The sequence below is a fragment of the Saccopteryx leptura genome, chromosome 10 (assembly GCF_036850995.1).
Source record: "Saccopteryx leptura isolate mSacLep1 chromosome 10, mSacLep1_pri_phased_curated, whole genome shotgun sequence".
In the NCBI taxonomy this organism is placed as follows: Eukaryota; Metazoa; Chordata; class Mammalia; order Chiroptera; family Emballonuridae; genus Saccopteryx; species Saccopteryx leptura.
Window position 1 is genome coordinate 45,651,473 of NC_089512.1, and position 13,012 is coordinate 45,664,484.

General features: G+C 42.9%; 1 protein-coding gene across 9 annotated transcripts in view; it reads right to left on the minus strand.

Moving 5' to 3' along the window:
- TFDP2 (transcription factor Dp-2) overlaps window positions 1-13,012 on the minus strand; it is a 191,264-nt gene that overhangs the window by 117,214 nt on the left and 61,038 nt on the right. The window contains exon 1 of one of the 9 annotated variants that reach the window (XM_066350499.1): window positions 3,399-3,501. The exons of the other annotated variants lie outside the window; for them this stretch is intronic. The gene's annotated coding sequence lies outside the window, so the exon portion shown is untranslated. Of the gene's footprint in view, window positions 1-3,398; window positions 3,502-13,012 lie in introns of those variants that run through there. 9 annotated transcript variants of the gene reach the window in all.

Consider the following 13,012-nt stretch of genomic DNA (forward strand, 5'->3'; position numbering starts at 1 on the left):
AACTATGGGCCTGCTTTTGGCTAATGAGATGGTCAATGTCCGGTTCCATATTTGTCACTGTTAGCCGTAACAGATGATATGACGCGCTTCCGGAACCGTGATGCGTGCATCCCATGTCCCTGGAAGAAGTACTGTACGTGAGCCATGCTGCGCTTTGTGGCGCCGCCACATACAGTACTCCCAGAGCACAGGATGAGGATGGATCCTGTGCTCCTCTCACTGACCACCAATGAAAGAGGTGCCCCTATTGGAGGTGCAGCGGGGGCCGGATAACTGGCCTCAGGGGGCCGCATGTGGCCCACAGGGCCGTAGTTTGGGGACCCCTGCCTTACACAATCATCTTATGCATGGGGGAATACGGTAAGCAGTCAATATTATTATGTGACAAGGCTAAGATTCAAATTCAGAGCATTATGTCCTTACTGCTACTTAATACTTATTACCACATATAAAAAGCTCAGCTTCTAATCATTAAAGCCAGCAGAACTCCTAGAAAATAAGACAATAACTTTTGGTTTTGCCCTGGCTGGACAGCTTGGTTGGTTAAAGCGTTGTCCTGATATGCAGAGGTTATGGGTTCAATTCCCAAGTCAGGGCACGTATACAGAAACAAATCAATGTTTCTGTCTGTCTCTCCCCCTTTCTCTCTCTCTCCAAAATAAATAAAAAATATTTTAAAAAATTTTGTTTTTCTTTCATGGTAGCCAGAAGGTATTATCTAAGGTAGGCAGGAAACAGGTGTTACCTCCAGCTCTTAGAAGGAGAAAATAAAACTTAGATACAAAGTGATAAAACAAGTTTTTGAACCCTGGAATCCCTAGTCATTTACCTACATTAGCATTCCTCTGCCATTCATCATGATCAGGAAGATGACGAAGAAAGATGGAAGAGAAAAAGTCCATGCAATTTTAAGACCATGGAGAGTGTTTTCTTTCTTTGAAGAGCACACAAATATTTGAGTACCTATAAAGGTTCAGCACAATACTTAGCACTGGAGATACAACAGTGAATAAAATAAACATGCAGTTCCTACCCACAGAGAAGTTTTGCTCTAGTGGGAAAATACTGACAACTAAATAGACATTGAAAATAAAGTGTAGTAATGTAAAAACAGGGTAGGTAGCACAGTGTGCCATATAAGCACAGACAAGACAAACTAAACCCAGGATGGGTGAAAATAGGACTACAGGACATCCAGTTAAATTTAAATTTCAAATAAACAATGAATACTTTTTTAGTATAAGTATGTCCCAAATATTGTCTTGAATTTTTACTTGCTACATCTGGCAACCTTAGTTAGGAATGATGTTTCGAAATGGGTCACAGAGGAAATGATACCTAATATGAAAACTAAATTAGTACTTGTCCCCAACAAATGAATATTAGTTGCTGGCCTATGGAGACATCCATGTGGCCAGGATCTAAATCTGAAACTTCTTGACAGCCAGTGAGGAGCTGAGGGCTTGTTTAGAGCCACTTTTGTGAGTCTGAGTCTTGGAAGTTGATCTTCCAGCCACAATCCAGCCCTCAGGTGACTACACTGTTGGCCAACAGCCTGATTACACTAGGTGGAGAGACCCTGGGGCTGAATCACACGCCACGCCACGTCACTCCTGACCCACAGATACTCAGAGATAATAAAAGTTTGTTGTTTTTAAGTGGTTAGGTTTCTCAGAATTTTTAACACATCAATACATGAAGTCATTCTCTGCCTATTAGAGGAGTTCTGTATTCTGTAAGAATGGGCTACAGTATTACTCCATCATGCTAATTTGTTGCTGAACAGCAGCCATAGCTAGTGTGGGTGGCCTCAGTAAGCATGAGATGGTGGATCCAGAGGGACCACAGCTGCAACTGTCAGTCAATTATGCCTCTCACCAGCAGGAGATGTGAATGGTATATTTCCATGGTTGCCACAGGATAAAAAAAAGTTTATTAACACACATCTCCTTTCTGAAACAAAATAATTAAAATAAGACCTTTTTAAAAGAAAAAAAATGTTTTTCTGGGTTCAGCTTAATCACTAGAGAGAACTGTATGAAAATAGAAATAAAGCAAATTAATAGAGAAAATTATCACAGCTAAGAAAACTCCAAATCTTGGATTAACTGTGGTTCTTAGTTGGTGAGTTCATGTGGGCTAAGAATTGATATTGCTCTGCCAACCAAGAAAATAACTTGGTCCTGGGTTGTTTTGATGCTCCCATTCAGAAAGGAATTTCTGAATAATAAGTAAGGATAATGTGCAGCTGAAGAGCGATGAACTGTGTATAATCAACTAATCCAGAATTTTATGAGTACTTGGGGTGAAGCAATGAGTGTTGTGAATTCCATCGTTATTTTATTGCAATAGATTTTTTAAATTAATTTTTTAAAATTTATTCATTGTAGAGAAGAGCAAGAGAGAGAGAGAGAGAGAGAGAGAGAGAGAGAGAGAGAAGGGGGGAGCAGGAAGGATCAACTCCCATTATGTGCCTTGGCCGGGCAAGCTCAGGGTTTTGAGCCAGCGACCTCAGTGTTCCAGGTCGATGCTTGATCCATTGAGCTACCACAAGTCAGGCAGCAATAGATTATGTTTAAGTGACTGTATTCAAACTATCTAATATGATGAGATAAATCTCCCAGAAAGACATTTCACTTTTCCAAAAATACAGAATGAGTTGAAAAGGAGCAGGTAATAACTAAACTAAATATGGCAGCAGGGAGATGCTAGATATATTCTTTGACCACAGCCCCCAGACTCAGCTGTGACTACAGAACAATTTTCTCTCTAAACCAACTCAAGGTTCATGCTATTATGGCATATTTTCCTCCAAGCCAGTTCAATACCAAATGAGCTTAGTATGTGTTTAAGCTGATATTCTTTAAGGTTTGTATTCAGATACATCAGAAGTCACTTTTCATCTTATGGCCTGTAAATAGTAGTCACAATAATTTTACAAGATCCCCTATTCAAATTTCATAAAAATGAATGCAAAAACATTATCTTAAAGGGCTTACATCTCTAGGTAGTATAATTTACTAATGTAAGTGTAAGGTATTTTTCCCCGCTGAGAAGGAAGGAAGAGGGCTTGAAGCCACAAAGTGTGGAATAGTAAACGGCTTTATTGAGTACAGCGCATCCCGCCCGGCAAGGTTCCCTGGCCCCAAGGTAAGATGGAGGCCAGGGAAGTTGCACCGATTAAACTGCGTGGGAGATATTTAAAGGGGTCCCTCTAGGGAAGTCGAGCTAACATGACGTGGTGAAATCCCACTAGCTGGTAGACGGTCGCTTTTTCCCAAACGGTTCCTGTGAAGCCTCCTTTGGCACGCTTGGTTGTGGGCGGTCCTAGCCAAAGTTCACGGCTCTGAGTTCCCCACGTGACCATCCCCCATTATCCACCAACCTTACATTCTGACCTTTTGTGTTAAATAGAAAAAGGGGCGCCGTTTATTCGTCTGGCTACTTCCTGCTGAATAGGGGCGTCGTGGGGAGGGGGAGATCAGAAGGTGGTGGCTTGGAGGGGTGTCAGGAGGACCATCTGTGTGGCCTTGAGTTGAGAAACTTCGCGGATGCGGTCCTGTAAGGATTTTTAAAAAAGGGGTTTAATAGGGGAATTTGTAGGGTTCAGCCTTTTGGTGAACTGGAGATGGATGGAGTCCAGTGGTTCCGACTGCCAGTGGTCCTGTAAGGAGGCAAGCTTGAGGCAAAACTGCATGTTAGGAGTGGCGTAAAAGGGGAAAAGAAGGGGTCCCATCCATTCCCATAACCGAGACCTGTGAGGGAACTAGAGGTCCAGAGAGTGATGGCAAAACAGAGAAGGTAGCCCCCGTGTCCACAAGAAATGAGATGGACTTAACCAGTTGTTGCAGCATACCCTGGGTTCTCCGTGTCCAGGCCGTGTCCTAGGAGTTCGAGCGATGCACCCACCTGGCTGGATTGGCCTTCCCATTCGGGCGGCTTGTCCTCCACGTAGAGGCACCGAGGAAAAGCCTGTTGCCCAAAGGGGCAATCGCTCCGCCAGTGACCGGGCTGCTTGCACGTAGGGCAGGGCTTAATGGGCAGCCTCGGGCAGGGGCACTGCCGGGACCAATGACCCTCCTTGCCACACTTAAAGCAAGCTCCTGGTGGGGATCCTCTTGGCGGCCCGGACCTAGGTCGAGCACCCTCTGTGCCTTGCCCTTGTTGCTCTGTCGGCCTTAGGGCTGCCACAAGAGCCTGGGTTTGGAGTGATACCTTCTGCTGCATGCGGGCCCGGCGTTCAGCCTTGGCCTGTTTCTACTAGTTGGGACCGTTAAAAACTTTAAATGCCGTGTTCAGAGGTTCTGGATAGGGGTTTGGGGGATTGGGAATAAGAGGAGGGGGGCTCGTGGGGAGCCCGGCACCCAGATCCCACAGGAAACGCTGGAGCCAAAGGCAGGACAGGGCCAGAACTTCCTGCAAGAAAATTGGAGTTGGACGTCCTGAAAACCGGTGTAAGAGCCAATGCCAGGCTGAGAAAGGCCTGATGGAGGAGGGACTTAAGAACACAGTGAAGAAGTGAGGGGCCCCTGGCCAGCAGGGGAGGAGAAAGAGATGGTATAGTGAATAAGAAACAGGATTTTGAGAAGGGAGGGGAGGAGGCTCTCAGAGAGAAGAGATCCGAGCACAAAAGAGGTCCGCAGATGGGACCAGAGAAAAGTCCCAAGAGAGGGGCGCCCCCGGTGGTCAGACAGGAGGGAGAGAGGGTTGGGAGTCCACGGAGAAGGAAAGATCAGGAGTGGAAGTTTTAGGTGAGGTTTCTCTGGCCAGAAAAGACCTGCACGGTGGAACAGGCAGCACAGAGATTAAGGATGGATGCGCAAATAATTAGAAGCCGTAAATGTAAGAGATCTCCAATCAGTTCCCAGCTTTTTTGGCGATACTTAAATTGGTGAGGGTGTTAACCCTGAAAGTCCCTTCAGGAGGCTAATTCAGTGGGTTCTGTGGCCTGACCACAGCAGAGAAGAAGAACAATTTCTTCTTCTTTTAAGGAGGAAGATTCCTGTGCCCCCACAGCCACCCTCAGTCCTCGGAGTGGTCAGATTTGAGTATTAGCATCCTAAAAACTCAAGGTCCGGCCACGGACGTAAAAGGTAAAGTGGATGTGCTCCGGACCTCTCCGAAGCACACGCACTCAGACGGACGGAAAAGACTTCCCTGATGTAGCTACGGTTTTGGACAGGGAGTCTCGGAGGAAAGAACTGAGAAGAAGGCGGAGGCAGGGAACTTACTGCACCGTGCGCCAAAGTGGGTGGGAGGTCGGAGATCCTGGTTCTTTCTTGGAGGGAAGGGGAGAGGAGCGGTCCTTGCGGACTTCAACTCCTTCTGGATTTTCGGCACCAAAATGTAAGGTATTTTTCCCCGCCGAGAAGGAAGGAAGAGGGCTCGAAGCCACGAAGTGTGGAATAGTAAACGGCTTTATTGAGTACAGCGCATCCTGCCCGGCAAGGTTCCCTGGCCCTGAGGTAAGATGGAGGCCAGGGAAGTTGCACGGATTAAACCGCGTGGGAGATATTTAAAGGGTCCCTCTAGGGAAGTGGAGCTAACATGACGTAGTGAAATCCCACTGGCTGGCAGACGGTCGCTTTTTCCCAAACGGTTCCTGTGAAGCCTCCTTTGGCATGCTTGGTTGTGGGAGGTCCTAGCCAAAGTTCGGGGCTCTGAGTTCCCCACGTGACCATCCTCCATTATCCACCGACCTTATAATAAGTAAGTATTTTTTTTAAAAAAAAAGTCTGCCTGACCAGGCAGTGGCGCAGTGGATAGAGCATCAGACTGGGACGTGGAGGACCCAGGTGCGAACTCCAAGGTCACCAGCTTGAGCATGGGCTCATATGGTTTGAGCAAGGCTCACCACCTTGAGCCCAAGGTCACTGGCTTGAGCAAGGGGTCACTCGGTCTGCTGTATCTGCCCCCAGCCTATGTCAAGGCACATATGAGAAAGCAATCAATGAACAACTAAGGTGCCACACGAAGAATTGATATTTCTCATCTCTTCCTTCCTGCCTGTCTATCTGTCCCTACCTGTTCCTCTCTCTGTCTCTCTCTGCCTCTGTCACACACACACACACACACACACAAAAGTCTGATTGGAAGGTAGGGGACAACAAGTAGAAGCTCCAACAAAACCTGAAGAGCAGAATTTTTGTCATGTTTCATCCACTCAACAAATAGATATTAAGTGCCCATGAGTCAGGCACTGTGTTCAGTACAAGTCCAACTGTGTTTCAATAGCCTGCCATTACAATATAATCTTAAAATATCAACAAGACTAATATAATTAAATTATAAATTTATCTATATAAATATATATAATTGAGTTTCTTTGTGGAGAGTTTTTTAATTGTTCTGAGCTTTCCACCTTGTTCTAAAGACTCAGACAATAGGAAGAAGGTCACATATTCTGAGAACTACACATGCACAGTTAGGAATAAGAGTTATCAGTGGATAAAACAGAAATAAAACCAAGATATTAAAAACATTTTAAACTTACTGAAACTATAAAAGTAATACAAAAATCTGTGTAGTAGCCTGACCAGGTGGTGGTGCAGTTGATAGAGCATCGGACTGGGTTGCGGAGGGCCCAGGTTCGAGACCCCGAAGTCGCCAGCTTGAGGGCGGGCTCAACGGGCTTGAGCAGGAAGCTCACCAGCTTGGACCCAAGGTCGCTGGCTCGAGCAAGGAGTTACTCGGTCTGCTGAAGGCCCACGGTCAAGGCACATATGAGAAAGCAATCAATGAACTGAGGTGTCGCAACGAAAAACTGATAATTGATGCTTCTCATCTCTCTCCGTTCCTGTCTGTCTGTCCCTATCTATTCCTCTCTCTGACTCTCTGTCTCTATAAAAATAAATAAAATTTTTTAAAAAAGGCATACAGGGACAGCTCAATGTTCCTCTCTCTGCCTCTCTCTAAAAAAAAAAAAATCTGTGTAGTACTTTGTAAACATTATTTCATTTGAGTCTAGCAATGTTTCTGATTACAACAGCCAATAGTCTATCAACTTGCTTGTTTTTGCCAAAATATTTAAACTCAGTCTACTGCAAGATTTTTAAATGAGAACATATCTGCAATTTTATAACTGAAGTCAATAGGAAAATAAAATTCAACTATAAAAACAGCATTGAAAGACTCACACCAAATCTCATTTTATGTCATATTACTGGACGTGATAGCAACATTTTTTAAGACCTATAACTGTGATATTGGTTGGAATTATAGTATCATTCAGTGCATAAAACACTAGTAAAATAGTTCTTATAATTCAGCTCCCTGGATTGAAGCTAAAATATATCTGATACAAAACTGCACACTAAACAATATTTTATCATAATTTACAACCAAAAACATGAAAAAGATTTCTCACTTCACTAATCATTAATAAAATGCAAATTAAAACCACAATTACCATTATATACTCACCAGGCTGAGTATAAGAAAAAGGATGAAAAATACCAAATATTGACAAGGATATGAACAACAGGGAATTTTCATATACTGCTTGTAAAAGTGTAAATTGGTATCATCACTTTGGATAAGGTAATCTGAAAGTATCTACTAAAACAGAGCATAATTACACTCTAACCAAACAATCAGTCCCCAGTACATGCACTACAGAAATGCATACATGTGCTTACCAAGGACAGATAAAAAACTGTAATACCCCAAACTGAGAACTATTCAAATGCCCAATAACATAAGAATAAATAATGCCTTATTCACACGTGGCAAATTATATAGCAATGAGAAAGGATGAACTACAACTACATATACAACATCAATGAATCTCACAAACATAATGTTGAGGAAAAAAGCTAGTCATAAAAGAATAACTATGACTATATGATTCCAGATATAAAGAACAAAAACATAAAAATAATCTTTGCTGTTAGACATCAAGATAGCAGCAATTCTTGAAAGGGAGCACAAGGCATGTTTCTGGGGTGCTGGTAATAGTTTGCTTCTAGATATGAGTGCTGGTTTGTAAACCTTCACTATGCTGAACATTTTTATATGTACTTTTCTCTGTATACTTCACCTAAAACTTGAGATCGGCCTGACCTGTGGTGGTGCAGTGGGTAAAGTGTCGACCTGGAAATGCTGAGGTCGCCGGTTCAAAACCCTGGGCTTGCCTCGTCAAGGCACATATGGGAGTTGATGCTTCCAGCTCCTCCCCCACTTCTCTCTCTGTCTCTCCTCTCTCTGTCTCTCCCTCTCCTCTCTAAAAAAAAAACAAGAAAAACAAAAAAAGAACTTGAGATCTACATATATATGTCTATGACATGAATATTTTTACTATAAAAGTAATACCTCATTATAGATACATTATAAAATACAGAAAAGAATCTATAGTACTAAATCAATCATAATCTCATCTTCTAATGATACCTGTAATTTGACATACTTCCTATTTTTTCTATAAATTTCACATAGTTAAGAACACATAAAACTTTAAATTTGAGCTATGAAATATTAAAGTATATCAAAACATCCCTAAATAATTAGTGTGTATTAAGAATTTTCTATCCTTAAAATGTTTACCTTGATAAGCAAAATTTGAGTACAAAATTAGCTATCACATTTATGTACAATTTACTGGTTTTTTTTAAGATTTTATTTATTCATTTTAGAGAGAAGAGTCATGAGCGAGAGAGAGAGAGAAAGAGAAGGGGGAGAAGGAGCAGGAAGCATCAACTCCCATATGTGCCTTGACCAGGCAAGTCCATGGTTTTGAACTGGTGACCTTAGCCTTCCAGGTCGATGCTTTATCCACTGTGCCACCATAGGTCAGGCCTTACAATTTACTTTAAAATCAGCTATACACTTCTGTGTTGGAGCTACTTTTTTTGGCTGTTTATAAATAAAGCTACAGTAAATACCTGTCTTCGTATTCATTAACTATATGTCAAAAACTTAGTACCTTAAGACAGATGCCTAGAGTTTTTTAAATTACATGGGGTCCATTTTTTTGCATTAAAATTAGTAAAAGACAAAATATTGCTATAAGATGAAGACAAAGGTTTGAAAAAGCAACAAAAAGGGCCTTTCCTCCTTTCTTCTCTAGTCTTTTCTTTTAGAAAGTGCTCTGTAGGCCCTAGCCCGTTGGCTCAGCGGTAGAGCGTCGGCCTGGCGTGCAGGAGTCCCGGGTTCGATTCCCGGCCAGGGCACACAGGAGAAGCGCCCATCTGCTTCTCCACCCCTCCCCCTCTCCTTCCTCTCTGTCTCTCTCTTCCCCTCCTGCAGCCGAGGCTCCATTGGAGCAAAGTTGGCCCGGGCACTGAGGATGGCTCCTTGGCCTCTGCCCCAGGTGGGCGTGCCAGGTGGATCCTGGTCGGGCGCATGCGGGAGTCTGTCTGACTGTCTCTCCCCGTTTCCAGCTTCAGAAAAATACAAAAAATAAATAAATAAAAAAGAAAGTGCTCTGTAGCCCAGGGAGTCCCTCATTTTCAGACCCATAGTCTGAAAGTCCAAAACATGTAACACTTGATGACACCTCAGTATTAGACACATAGAACATACTGGAAAAAATGTTTTCTGAATTGAGTGAAAATTTTTAGGTAGGAAAATCAGACCGATGCTTCCTGTTGCTTAATCCCCATTTCTATATACTCTTAGAGTATAGTTTTCAGAGTGTGGTCAGGGCAAGCAGTATCAGCTTCACCTAGAAACCTGTTAGAAATACAATTTCTCAGACCCCATCCCAGACCTACTAAATCAGAAACCCTGGAGGCACTGTTTATAACATAGCTTGCAGGTGATTCCGACACATGCAAAAATTTAAGAACTACTGGCCTAGACCGTTTTAAACCTCCAGGCATACTAAGAAAGCATCACCTGTATTAATCAGGGAGTGGGGAAAAAAAGATAATTTTTTTCAAACTATTGTTCTAATTGCTACTTTATTCATCTGGGAAATAGACACCTTATTAATAGATAAATGCATTCATCTTCTCTACTTACATTAGATTTGTGATTTAGATATATCGGCATTGTTAGCCATCTTATTTCTCATACTTTAATGGGTCCTGAATGGACTCACTAAAGACAATGTACAGAATGCCACTGAAGAAAGGAATGGTAAGAGTTCCTAGTTTAGCCCTTGGCCAGTGGGCTCAGTAGTAGATCATTGGCTGGTGTGTGGATGTCCCGGGCTCAATTACCGGCCAGGGCACACAGGAGAAGCGCCCATCTTCTTCTCTACCCTTCTCCCTCTCCTTTCTCTCTATCTCTCTCTTCCCCTGCTGCAGCCAAGGCTCCAATGGAGCAAAGTTGGCCTGGGCAGAGAAGGATAGCTCCATGGCCTCAGCCTCAGGCACTAGAATGGCTGCAGTTACAAAGGAGTAATGCCCCAACTGGGCAGAGCATCGCCTTCTAGTGGGCTTTCTGGGTGGATTCCAGTTGGGCACACGCGGGAGTCTGTCTCTCTGCCTCCCCCCTTCTCGCTTCAGAAAAACACAAAAAATAAGAAAGAGTTCCTAGCTTATTCTGTGACTCAAACAAATCATTTGATTTAATTCACTTCAGAGACATAAAAGTAATTTGTATTACCAGTAAATCTGGGTAGCAATTCCCTTTTACTTCAAAATAAAGCTTATACTTAAATGTATTCAGGCTGGTCTTTTTTCAGTAATTTAATCAGCAACCTACAGACATTTTCAACATATTTAATACAATGATAGCCTGACCAGTAGTAGCACAGTGGATAGAGCATCAGACTGGGATGCGGAGAATATAGGTTTGAAACCCTGAGGTCGCTGGCTTGAAGGTGGGATCATAGATATGACCCTATGGTCACTGGCTTGAGCCCAAAGATAGCTGGCTTGAAGCCCAAGGTCACTGGCTTGAAACCCAAGGTCACTGGCTTGAGCAAGGAGTCACTTGCTCTGCTATATCCCTCCCGCCCCCAGTCAAGGCACATATGAGAAAGCAATCACTGAACAACTAAGGAGTTGCAACGAAGAATTGATGCTTCTCATCTTTCCTGTCTGTCCCTCTCTGTCCCTCTGTCCCTATATGTCTCTCTCTCTGACTCTCTGTCAAAATAATAATAATAATACAATAATAAAGGCTCAGATATCAAAGAAACAAGGAAGCAAAGAGGAGGAGATTCCTGTTTTACTAAGCACCTACTACATTGTTAAAAAAAAAATAAAGAAAACTTTATTTAAAATGGAGTTGGGAAATGGTGAAGGGGTCATGCACTACCACAGAGACTCCAAACAGGAGGACAAACCACACCAGAAGGAAGAATTTCTCCTTGTCCATCAAAAGACCTCCACCTTTGTCAATCATTACCAGAATCTCTTTAGCTGTTTGCCTTCAGGTTTGGACTCCTGATTACAGCCCACCAGTGAGAAACTGCTACATTCAGCCACTGAAGTGCTGTTTGCACCAGGTTTTACATTTAGCCCTCCCAAATTCCTCTTTTTCCCTTATAAAGGAAAAAGCTACTCCAGAGCATCAGCCCCAGATGGGGATTGCGGAGGGGGGCGGCATGGGGAGGGTATGCGGAAGTCTGTCTTTTTATCTCCCCTCTTCTCACTTAAAAAAAAACAAAAAGTAAGCCCCTCTTCTCTGTCCTTTGGATGTGACTATGCTTAGCCGTCATTTGCTTTTCCTGAATTGCAAGTCCTCTGCTATTCCTGAATAAATCTGTTTTACTGGTAAAATAAGTGGTTTTTGTTTTTTAAGGTCAACAAAATGAAAAGTATTATGCATAAAACTTTGTAAGTAAGCGCTAAGTGAGAAATATACGGTAATACCTATGAGGTAGGTATTATTCTCAGAACACAAGTGTGAAAATCAGACAGAGAGAAATTTAGTAATATGAATTTTATTACCAATTGTAGACCTAGTAAATAGTGAAGCTAAATTTGAAGCTGTGTTTCTAGGATTCCAAAACCTATGCCTTTCAAATATATGAAACATCCTTTACAACACGAAGCAAAGCAGTGGATTTTCATTACTGTGGATAAAAAAAAACTCCTAAAGAAATAGTTAAATTTTAGCAACTTTTAATAGTTTTCTATTTAGTAATTTTTGAATACACACACAGCTTGCCTGACCTGTGGTGGCACACTGCATAAAGCCTCAACCTGGAATGCTGAGGTAGCTAGTTCAAAACCCTGGGCTTTCCTGGTGGAAAAGCAACTAGTACCTACGAGTTGATGCTTCCTATTCCTCCCCTCCTCCTTTCTCTTTCTTCCTCTCTCTCCTCTCTCTAAAATCAATAAGCAAAATCTTTTTTAAAAATGAAAGATAGCTGGCCCTGGATGGTTGTCTCAGTGGTAGATAATTGGCCCGGCATGTGGATATCCCGGGCTCAATTCCCAGTCAGGGCACACAGGAGAAGTGCCCATCTGCTTCTCCAGCCTTCCCTCTCTCCTTTCTATTTCTCTCTTCCCTTCCCACAGCCCAAGGCTCCATTGGAGCAAAGTTGGTCCAGGCCCTAAGGATGGCTCCATAGCCTCTGCCTCAGGCACTAGAATGGCTCCAGTTGCAATGGAGCAACGCCCCAGATGGTCAGAACATCGCCCCCTAGTGGATCCCGGTTGGGCACATGCAGGAGTCTGTCTCTCTGTGCCTCCCTGTTTCTCACTTCAGAAAAATACAAAATAATAATAATAATAATAATAATAATAATAAATAAAAGACAGGTCTATGCCTGACCTATGGTAGCACAGTGAGTAGAGCATCAACCCGAAATGCTGAGATTGCTGGTTTGAAGCCCTGGGCATCCCTGCTCAAGGCACATATGGGAGTTGATGCTTCCTGCTACCTCCCTCTTTCTCTCTCTCCCTCCCTCCACTAAAATGAATAAATAAAATCTTAAAAATAAATAAATAAATAAAGACAGGCCTGACCTGTAGAAGCACAGTGGATAAAGCATTGACCTGGAATGCTGAGGTCATGGGTTTGAAACCCCAGGCTTGCCTGGTCCAGGCACATGTAGAAGTTGATGCTTCCTGCTCCTTCCCCCCCCCCTTTCTCTCTAAAAATGAAAAAATAAAAT